The sequence below is a fragment of the Anolis carolinensis genome, chromosome 2 (genome assembly GCF_035594765.1).
Source record: "Anolis carolinensis isolate JA03-04 chromosome 2, rAnoCar3.1.pri, whole genome shotgun sequence".
NCBI lineage: Eukaryota > Metazoa > Chordata > Lepidosauria > Squamata > Dactyloidae > Anolis > Anolis carolinensis.
Window position 1 is genome coordinate 136895441 of NC_085842.1, and position 9758 is coordinate 136905198.

The following is a 9758-nucleotide window of genomic DNA, read 5'->3' on the forward strand; positions in this document are numbered from 1 at the left end:
CTCTCTCCAAGTCTGGGCAACAAAAGGAATGGGGAAATGAGTTTCTCCCAGCAAAGTCGTAATGTGCCTTATACAGCTGCCTACAACATATACTCCTGAAATTAACGAGAAGGTCCCGCTGAAATAACTAGACAGAAAAGAATGTGGAACTGAGGGTTGCCAGTTAGTAATCCCTTTGGTATGATCTCACAAACAGAGCTTCCTTAATTTGGTGCCAATGTCTTAACATTACAGGCGTGTGCCGGAATTTTAAGTGGGGCAGTATTGAAGGGGGAAAAATTGCATCCCAAACAGCAAAGGGAATGCTGTATCAAAATTTATGTCTGAAGTTAGCATGAAATAACAGATTCTGTCTAAAGCAAAAATGAAGACTGTGTACCTTTTCTTCCCTAGCATTCAACACCACTGGCTCTGTCACCTATAGCTGAGGTGAGCTGCTGTCCAACAACATCTGGAATCACATTTGGCCTATCTAAAACACATACATAAGGAGCTCCACAGAAGTGTCTCACTTGCTGTAATTTGAACCCTTGATAAAGTATGGAATTTGGTTATTCCCTACTTCCCAGCCTGAGAGGCCTTTGAACTAACTGGTACCCAAGTTCCTCCTATCAGTCTATTTGTTTCTTAGCCCAAAAGCAATTGTTTTCTCTCCACTCCACTAATCCCTTAATAAAGCAATTCTATTATTTCATCTATTGCCTTTCACTTTCTTCTACTTTGAAACAGAAATGCTTTGCTTTCTTGAATTAAACTCGCTTTCCATAAATCTGTGTTTCCCAAACCTCAGGCCCCAGAGGTTGTTGGGCTGGAATTCCCAAAATACTTGACCTGGCCTTGCTGACCGGGGTTTTGGAAATTTTTTGGAAAGTCCAAAAATAACTAAGGATCCAAATCTGGTAACTGGTGCTTTGAACTGAAGCTGAATTTGGGAAGTCAATCTTTAACATTTCAGATCCATTGGGGAATTCATGAAAAAGACCAAAAATAGAAAGCTGTGATTTACACAATCCTCCATGTGGGACATGAACTCTGGATGTCATTGAACTCACAAACCTTGAGCATAAGAGTTAAGCTTTCTATGAGTATGTATATATGTAACACACTGATTATATTATTTTGGATTCTGCTTTAGGAGTTCTTGCCTTTCCTATATAAGACGTGTATTTTGAATCATTTAGTATATTTTGAACCTCTACAATCCTTGTCAGCACATTGAATGTTCTAAGAATATAGCATATACAGTAGAGTCTCACTTATCCAAGCTAAATGGGCCGGCAGAAGCTTGGATAAGCGAATATCTTGGATAATAAGGAGGGATTAAGGATAAGCCTATTAAACATCAAATTAGGGTATGATTTTACAAATTAAGCACAAAAACTTCATGTTATACAACAAATTTGGCAGAAAAAGTAGTTCAATACGCAGTAATGTTATGTTGTAATTACTGTATTTACGAATTTAGCACCAAAATATCATGATATATTGAAAACATTGACTACAAAAATGGCTTGGATTATCCAGAGGCTTGGATAAGCGAGCCTTGGATAAGTAAGACTCTACTGTATATGAAAAACTGTCTTATAGTTTATATTATTGGATTATATTTCTGTTTATAGTGGCCTCTTGCCTTTGTACTTCGGGGAATCCCTTCTCTGTATTGAAACACTTTATATGGCAGCATGAAAAGCAATATGGGTAGCTTACTTGTGATGCAGCCACAAGATATACGTACTTCATTTCCCATCCCAAAGTTGGTTGTGAATCTGCTGCTGCATATTTTCTTAAGCAGGTGCCCTTCTTGACTGTTAAGTTTCCAAAAGAAAAGCCCTAACAACCTGTGGTCACCACAAGCAACAAGTTGGGGCAATTCAAAGACTAGCCTATGCTTTGTGGCATATGTGTGAAACTCAAGGCTCATGGGCTGAATCCGTCCCGTCATGTCATTTTATGTGGTATAACTCCTGTATTCCTCATAATTAGACATCATGATTGGGGCTGATGGGAGTTGAGATACAGTAACATATGGAAGGTTGCTTCTGTTATCAAAATAGTGGGGCTTAAATTTAGATACAAGGTTTCTGTCCAACTTTAAAACGTCTTTTAACTTTTCCCTAACCTCAGAGCCACCAGTGCTGTTGAACTGTAATTCCCATTATCCTGAGTCCACCTGGTGAATAATCAAAAGTGATGGGAGCTGTCATTCAATAACATCTGGGGATCCAAACTGGGTAAAAACCAAAGAGCCACTATGTACAAGAATTATAGTTAGCTCTCTGTATCCACAAATCCTCCGTCTATGGATTCAACCGCCCTTTGAAGGCAACCGTGAGACTGATGTGGCCCTCAATGAAAATGGTATAGATCCCCATTCACAAAAGTCTTACCATTATACAATATAAGACAGTCATCTCAGCGATAGATTGAGAGCGTATAAAAGGATGACAATTTTTTCCCTTCTAGAAATGGGGAGTAGTGCTTGGGGCACTGTCTTGTGTTTTGATTCAAGGAAGTCAAGCTGGAGCCATCGCTTTTAAGCTTCCAGTGGGAAGTCCAAACAGTGCTGTTCCACATGGCATTCAGCATCTGAAATTGCTATTTTAGCTCATTTAAAATTAGATTTTAGGATTGTTTTTAGACTGTTTCTTAGGAATTTTAAGGAGTACTTTCAGTAATGCTTTTTATCTTTGAATTAATTTCTATTTGTTCATTGTTTCAGAAGCACTTGTGGGTTGGGAAGTGATGCAGAAATAAAAGCAAATATTAATGGAAATGCAGGATATTAAATAAATAAATGTAAACAGGATTGGAAAAGACAACTTATGTATGCCAAACAGCTTCCATTTCATTGTAAAATTATTTCCATCCATTGGAAGCAGCCATAAAGACACAGACAAGTGATTTAGTTGTATTGTATAGTTTTATACTATTATTTTATTTATTTACTTTTTCCCCGCTTTTCTCCCACGAATGGGACTCAAAGCAGCGTGCATAAGACAGCAACTGGTATATAATACAAAAACCCCTCATCCCACAACCCGACATATGAAAAATAAATATATCACACATTGTATAAACCCAAATTACAAAAATATAAATAAGCATAAAAACACATATATCATTGTCAGTTTAAAACACTCTACACCTCTGGCCACTGAAGTTATCCTAACAGTAAAACATAAGCAGAACCATTCAGAGCACCATAATTCTGGCTATATGAGCCTTGAGGCCATATCAGACCAAAGTGACTAGTCTTGTGTGTTATCGGGAATGGCCCGCTTCCATCAAGAGCAAAAGGCCAATAAAGAAGAGGCTGAGCGGACCTCTTTGGGGAGGGAGTTCCAGAGCCGTGGGGCGACCACCAAAACGGCCCTCTCCCTCGTTCCCACCAAACTTACTTGTGATGGTGGAGGGACCTAGAAGAGGGCATCTACTGATGATTTCAAGGCTCATGTGGGCTGATAGGAGGAGATGCGTTCTCTCAAATAGGCTGGCTATTTTTTTTAATTATTCCTTCCTTCTCTCTGTATGTGTACGTGCATATACACTAGACTCTCAGTTAACTGAAATGCCAGCTCTTGGCAAAAAATTATTAATACTTTAAATAAAATTGAAATAAAATAAATTTTTATAATAAGTACAGTAAAATAGTCTTTATAATACAGCAAAACTATGTTACGCTACATTCAGTTTGTCTTTGCTTGCTTTCAATTACTGTATTTCAGTATTAATATCAAATCAATACAGTTTACGGTATGATATTTTATGGGATACTAGCTGTGCCTGGCCACGCGTTGCTGTGGCAAAGTGGTGGTGGTATTGGTTAAAAATTGTTGTGTAATTTTTATTTGACGTTATTTGTATTTTTTAATTAATTTTATTGTAAGTTATCCTTTTATTTATTATATTTTATTATTTTCTTGTATTATTTATAGTTATTTTCTGTTATTATAGTATTTTATTGTATTAATCTTTTAGTGTTTTAATTATTTTTTAGTGTTTTTTATTATATTTTATTGGGTTGTTAGGAGACCAAGTTGGAGGAGCTTAGCCTTCTAACTGGCAGCAATTGGATAAAAGCAATCATTCCTCTCCCTCTAATTAGGACTTTATTTTTCTTTTCTTTTTGTTGTATCAACCTAGAGGCGTGGATGATGGGTTGTGTTGTCAAATTTCGAGGTTGGGGGGCCTGTAGTTTTGTTGTTTTGTCGGTAGCCGTGATGCCATCACTCTTTTATATATATAGAAGATAATACTGCGCCTATTTTACGAGTAACTCTTAAGTAACCAGAAACTACATTTACTTGGTATCTCCCAATCTCCATTGGTGCTGGTTAATGGAGAGTATGTTGTACATCCTGTATATTGTAGATTGTATGCTTTTGGCAGGACCCACTGTTTTGGTTGTTTTACTTGAACAGTGATGTCTTTATATACATAAGCAGCAATAACCATCATCATCATCATCCATGAAACAGTCAATGAGATGAAACCAGAAGAAACAAATTGATGTGATCTAGAAGAATGCAGAAGTTGAACTTTTAAGAAGTCAAACAATAAAGGGGAGTTATAATGAAATTGTGTTGTCGAAGGCTTTCATGGCCGGAATCACTAGGTTGCTGTAAGTTTTCCAGGCTGTATGGCCATGTTCCAGAAGCATTCTCTCCTGACATTTATATATCTGTGGAGGGTCCAGAGTGGGAAAAAGAACTCTTGTCTGTTGGAGTCAACTGTGAATGTTTCAATTAATCACACTGATTAGCACTGAAACACTTTGCAGCTTCAAGGCCTTGCTGATTCCTGCCTGGGGGGAATGCTTTGTTAAGAGGTGTTAGCTGGCCTCTGATTGAAAACAGGGGAATTCCAAACACAAAACAATCAGGGACAGTTAACACCTCCAAACAAAGGTTCCCCTCAGCAGGAAGCAGCCAGGCTTTGAAACTGCAAAGCTTTTCAGTGGTAATCAAGGTGGCCAATTGCGACCTTCACACTTGACCCCAACAGACAAGAGTTCTTTCTCCCACCCTGGAGCTTCTAGAGATATATAAACCTCACTTGCCTAGTTTCCAATGTACCTCACAACCCCTGAGGATGCCTGCCATAGATGTGGGTGAAACGTCAGGAGAGAATGCTTCTGGAAGATGGCCATACAACCCGGAAAACACACAAAAACCCTATAATGAAATTGTTCTGGTGTGCTTTCAGGTCCTCTTTGCCTTACGGGGACCCTATTGTGGGGTTTTCTTTGCCCCCTCTGAGGCTGAGAGAGTGTGACTTGCCCACGGCCACCAACTGGGCTTCTATGACTGAGACACAGCTCAACCCCCAAACCAGGCTGAAAGGGGGGAAGTTATCAGCCATAAGTCTAACCACGCAAATAAGAAAAGTCAAGGAAGTAGAGAGACATGAGCCGCCTTGCAACATACTGTATGGAAAAAGGAGGGACCCTGGGCGTGCGGGAAAGAAGGAAGTGTGAAAACAATTTTTTAAAAAAGAAAGTCCATGGGATGCCATAGGTTTGCAGACTAAGGGGGGGGGGGTGCATCAACATTGTAGAATGAATGCAGTTTGCCACTATTTAACTGTCCATGCATCAATGCTATGGTATTATTATCATCATCATTATCATAGCAGAGTACATGATGAACCAACCTGGACAGGGCATACAATTTGAGAACACAGAAATGCTGGACCACTCTCACAACCGCTATGTCAGGCTACACAGAGAAGCCATTGAAATCCACAAACAGGTGGGCAATTTCAACAGAAAGGAGGAAACTATGAGAATGAACACATTCTGGCTGGCAGTATGAAAAAAAAACTCTAAACTGAGGACAGTAAATAAAGAACAGCACTCAAAAACAGGGGAATTCCAGACATGAAACAATCAGGGCTAGCTAACATCTCCCAACAAAGTATCCCCCAGGCAGGAAGCAGCCAGGTTTTGAAGCTGCAAGGCCATTCAATGCTAATCAAGGTGGCCAATTATAACATTCACACTTCCCTCCAACAGACAAGAGTTTTTCTCCCACTTTGGGCATTCCAGATATATAAACCCCACTTGCCTAGTTTCCAACAGACCTCATAACCTCTGATAGATGTGGGCGAAACGTCAGGAGAGAATGCTTCTGGAACACGGCCATACAGCCTGGAAAACTCACAGCAACCCACAGATTCTGGCATGAAAGCCTTTGACAACATCATCATCATCATTGTTTCTATCCTGCTCTATCGCTTTAAAAGGAGACCCTAAACGACTGATACTGAAACATGAGGATATACAATTGCAAACCTAAAACACATGGGATGGTTGTTGAAGTAGCGAGGAGACTATAATTCCCAGGACAGCATAGCCTTGCGCCATGGACTCCAACTGCATTCATTCAGGAGTGTGGATGCTCCTAACAGGCATGGGCAAACTTCGGCCCTCCAGGTGTTTTGGACTTCAACTCTCACAACTGCTACCGGCTGTTAGGAATTGTGGGAGTTGAAGTCCAAAACACCTGGAGGGAGGGCCGAAGTTTGCCCATGCCTGTAGAGTGACAGACGGAGAATGTAAACGAGGGAAAGAGACAGAAAGCGCGCGAGAGCGGAAACAGAAACCCAGCCAGCAGCCAGGAAAACTTCGAGGGCGGGAAACAGGCGCAAACTGAAACCACAGCGCGCCCTGTGACTTACGGAGCGGGATTCCTGGGAGTTCAGGCGGCGGCGAGAGGAAGGCGTGGGTGGGGTGGGATCGCCGGCCGGCAGCGAAAGAAGGGAAACGGGAGAAGGGCCGTCCCGAAAGAAAGCACGCGGCGCTCACCTCCGCCAGGCGCGGCCGCTCCGAGGCAGGAAGAGCCCCGCTCGGTCCTTCTCCCTTCTCTCCACCTGGGCGGGGGGCGGGGCTTGAGGAGGAAGAGAGGCGGGGCCCGGGGAGGGAGAAGGGGCGGGGCTTGAGAGAAGGGCGGGGCCCGAAGAGGGGGCGGGGCTTGAGGAAAGGCCAGAGTGGGAGAGGCCCCGCCCTCTTCTTGAAAGCGCCAGAATTGCATCTCCAACGAATGCAATTTGACACTACTGTAGCTCAACGCTATATGGAGGCTGCATTTGTGTAATATCTTGAGCCTTCTTTGCCAAAGAGCCAAAACTACAGCTCCCAAGATCCCATAGCATTGCGCCATGGCAATAAAAGGGGTGCATTCCGTCAGATTGCTTTAATTGTACCGTGTAAATCAGCCTTCGGTAGCTCAGTGTGTTAAAGCGCTGAGCTGCTGAACTTGCAGACCGAAAGGTCCCAGATTCAAATCCCGGGAGCGGAGTGAGCGCCCGCTGTTAGCTCCAGCTTCTGCCAACCTAGCAGTTCGAAAACATACCAATGTGAGTAGATCAATAGGTACCGCTCCGGCGGGAAGGTAACATGCAGTCATGCCGGCCACATGACCTTGGAGGTGTCTACGGACTCCGGCTCTTCGGCTTAGAAATGGAGATGAGCACCAACCCCCAGAGTCAGACATGACTGGACTTAACGTCAGGGGAAACCTTTACCTAAATCAGGCATGGGGAAACCGGCCAAAGTTTGATGTGTTGTCGAACGCTTTCATGGCCGAAATCACTGCGTTGCTGAGAGTTTTCCGGGCTGTCTGGCCATGTTCCAGAAGCATTCTCTCCTGACGTTTCACCCACATCTATGGCAGGCATCCTCAGGGGTTGTGAGGTCTGTTGGGAACTAAGCAAGTGGGGTTTATATATCTGTGGAAGGTCCAGGGTGGGAGAAAGAACTCTTGTTTGACTGAGGCAAATGTGAATGTTGCTGTTCGCCACCTTGATTAGCATTGAATAGCCTTACAGCTTCATGGTCTGGCTGCTTACTGCTTGGGGGAATCTTTTTTTGGAAGTTGTTAAATCTGGCTACCAGTATGAAAAACTCTAAAATCAGGACAGTTAATAAAGAACAACATTTAAAAAACGGGAATTCCAGACAGTAAACAATCAGAGCCAGCGAACACTTCCCAAAATATGTATGTAATATCTCTGCTCTGCTACAGCGCCAGAATTACAGCTCCCAAGATCCCATAGCATTGGGCAATGGCAATTAAAGGGGTGCATTTGTTCAGACTGCTTTAATTGTATAGTGTAAATCAGGCATGGACAAACTTGGGCCCTCCAAGTGTTTTAGACTATAATTCCTAACAGCCGGTAGAGGCTCAGCCCTGTCTCAGGCTCTTGGAAGGAGGCCCCGCCCCCTTCCCTAGCTCCAGGCCTGTAGCGGGGGGGGGGGGGGGGTTAGGGGTTCAAACCCCTGCCCCAAAATTTTTCCAAGTTAAAAAAAACCTGGTTTACTAATGAATTTTAACTGGTTAACCAAATCCCCATGCTAATTCTATGAGACACAAAAAATAAGAGTCCCTCCAGGCACTATCTCAAGCAGATATTGACAGGTCTGAACGGGGTGTGTGTGTGTGTGTGTGTGTGTGTGTGTGTGAGGGGTTCAACCCCCCCAAAATTTCAAAACCCCTCCTGAATTTTTTTCTGGCTACGGCCCTGCCTAGCTCTGCCCTCTGTGTCCCAACAAGCGCCTCAAGAGAGGTATAGATTCTCAGCCCTGTCTCGGGCTCTTGGGAAGAAGCCACGCCCACTCCTCAAGCTCCACCCCCTGTGTCCTAACAGGCGCCTCAGGTGCTCAGCCCTGTCTCCGGCACTTGGGAAGAGGCCCCGCCCCTCCCCTGGCCCCACCCCATGTCCTAATAGTTGCCATCACCACCACCCTGGATTGCTGCAGCGTCCACCAGGGGGCGATAGCGTCCACTTTGGGACTCACTGAGGTAGACTGTTAAAAATGGTGAGAGTTGGAGTCCAAAACACCTGGAGGGTCGAAGTTTGCCCATGCCTGGTGTAAATGCATTCCTGGATCTGCCCAAACCCAGCTTCGTGCTTCAACCAGGGTGCAGTGTCAGCTTGGAGCGTGGTGGGGACTCTGACCCATCCCATCTGGGGCTGATGGCAAAGGGAGTAGCTCCACACAATGTCCCTCCCAAATGAAGCGTTGAGCCTCATGAATGGGATTTTGCACCTGTATTTCCACCTATTTCTTCCTACCTTTATATGAACCCTTACCACAACAAATCCATAAAGGTGTATGGAAACAACATGTTTGCTTGTGATTGGTAGCATTAGGAGTCCACTAAATGAAAGCCTTTGCCCTGGTTATGGGCTGTTTATGGATGCTTTTTTTCAGGGAGAGAGGGAGGATGTTTTTTTTTATTTCGTGTCAAAAGCATTGCATAATAAATAAGTTTAAAAGCGATAAAATAAAGGAATCACAAACAGCTAAATAGTTTTAGACCAAAAGCGGGCCACAGCAATTGCATTGTCCGTAGCTTTAAACAACTCCTCCTCCGTACATGAGGCAGGGCATTGTGGGCAAGCATACATATGCGGAGTTGTTTGTTCTGCTCCACAGTCACACAAGGTGGAGGATTCCTCCAGGTAGTGCCACCTTGCCGAGTTGTCTTTTGATCTGCCCACTCCACTTCTGAGTCTGTTCAGGGACTTCCAAGTTGCCCATTCTTGGTTTGCCCCTGGAGGGAGACCCTCATGGGGGGCCATCCGGTTGGGATTGCCTGGTTTAGCTGCCCAGAGGGACACCTTTGCTGCTGCTGGAGGAACATCAAGAGGAGTGGTGGTTCTCATGAAGCTCCTCCTTGACCTGAGTCTACTGGGAGGAGGCTGATAGTCATGCAGTGGGTGGCTTTCACAGTGTTCAACCTTATTTCTCTCAC

At 43.7% G+C, this 9758-nt stretch overlaps 1 protein-coding gene across 2 annotated transcripts in view; it reads right to left on the reverse strand.

The window, feature by feature from the left end:
* Window positions 1-6913, reverse strand: part of rhbdf2 (rhomboid 5 homolog 2) — a 79467-nt gene extending 72554 nt beyond the window's left edge. Inside the window, exon 1 of one of the 2 annotated variants that reach the window (XM_008104369.2) lies at window positions 6806-6913. The gene's annotated coding sequence lies outside the window, so the exon portion shown is untranslated. Of the gene's footprint in view, window positions 1-6678 lie in introns of both variants that reach the window. The other variant, XM_008104368.3, reaches the window with a different exon arrangement.
* Between the last annotated feature and the right edge of the window lie 2845 nt (window positions 6914-9758).